Source organism: Dipodomys ordii, unplaced genomic scaffold (genome assembly GCF_000151885.1).
Source record: "Dipodomys ordii isolate 6190 unplaced genomic scaffold, Dord_2.0 Scaffold7, whole genome shotgun sequence".
NCBI classification, from domain to species: Eukaryota; Metazoa; Chordata; class Mammalia; order Rodentia; family Heteromyidae; genus Dipodomys; species Dipodomys ordii.
Window position 1 is genome coordinate 21,312,608 of NW_012267223.1, and position 535 is coordinate 21,313,142.

Consider the following 535-nt stretch of genomic DNA (forward strand, 5'->3'; position numbering starts at 1 on the left):
TGCTGAAAATATGAACTATAGTTTAAAAGAGAATTTTTATTTTATTTTTTTTCATTTTATTTTATTTTGTGAACATACTGTACAGAGGGGTTACAGTTACATGGGCAGGATAATGCGTACATTTCTTACCAAGCATTGCAGCCTCCTCCTTTGTTTACCCTTCACACCCCTCCCAGCCTTCCCTCCCACCCCCCCACCCAATCCTCCCCCCCCAAAAGAGAATTTTTAGTACAGGTGAGGGAAAGGGAATCCAAAAGACCAACAGCTATTATTCATGATGTCCTTTACTTGTGGGCCATGTGCACACAGCCTAATTGACTTTTTGCCAGATCCTAGTTGGGATAGAAATTCACTGGTATAGGAGAGCAATTGAATTTAATAAGAAATTGATAGGGGCTGAGAAGGTGGCTCATTGGTAGAGTGCTTGCCTTGCATGCTCAAGGCCCTGGGTTCGATTCCTCAGCACCACATAAGCAAAAAGAAAAAAGCTGGAAGTGGTGCTGTCGCTCAAGTGGTAGAGCGCTAGCCTTGAGCT

General features: G+C 43.2%; 1 protein-coding gene across 1 annotated transcript in view; it reads left to right on the forward strand.

Moving 5' to 3' along the window:
• The window catches only part of Casc3 (cancer susceptibility candidate 3), a 16,881-nt gene that overhangs the window by 14,022 nt on the left and 2,324 nt on the right, over nucleotides 1-535 (forward strand). The window lies entirely within an intron of this gene.